Below are 355 nucleotides of genomic sequence, written 5' to 3'. Positions count from 1 at the left end.
TCCGCTTGACCGCCATGTTCCGCGCAGATGAAGCAGCTGACGGGGCAAAGTATGATTCTCAGTCCCCAAAGAAAGCGCCGCTCATGTTTCTTTGTCGTTTTGTCCCACGATGTTTTTAAATGCCGCAACAAGTTGAGCGTACCCTATATAGTACATCATACATCATCGCTATACTATAGTATATAGTACTATATAGTACTATATAGTACAATACGATGTACTCGTACGTCATCGCTGTCTCTGAGGTGTTTGGGGGTACTCTCGATGCCTTATCAGGGGTAGGAAAAGCGGACGGGGAAGAATCCCCAGACATTACTATTAACACTTTCAATATCACTGCTGGAGTCGTTTCATA

This window comes from Plasmopara halstedii, assembly GCF_900000015.1.
Source record: "Plasmopara halstedii genome assembly, contig: Scaffold_2592, whole genome shotgun sequence".
NCBI classification, from domain to species: domain Eukaryota; phylum Oomycota; class Peronosporomycetes; order Peronosporales; family Peronosporaceae; genus Plasmopara; species Plasmopara halstedii.
This window is presented reverse-complemented; position numbering follows the sequence as displayed.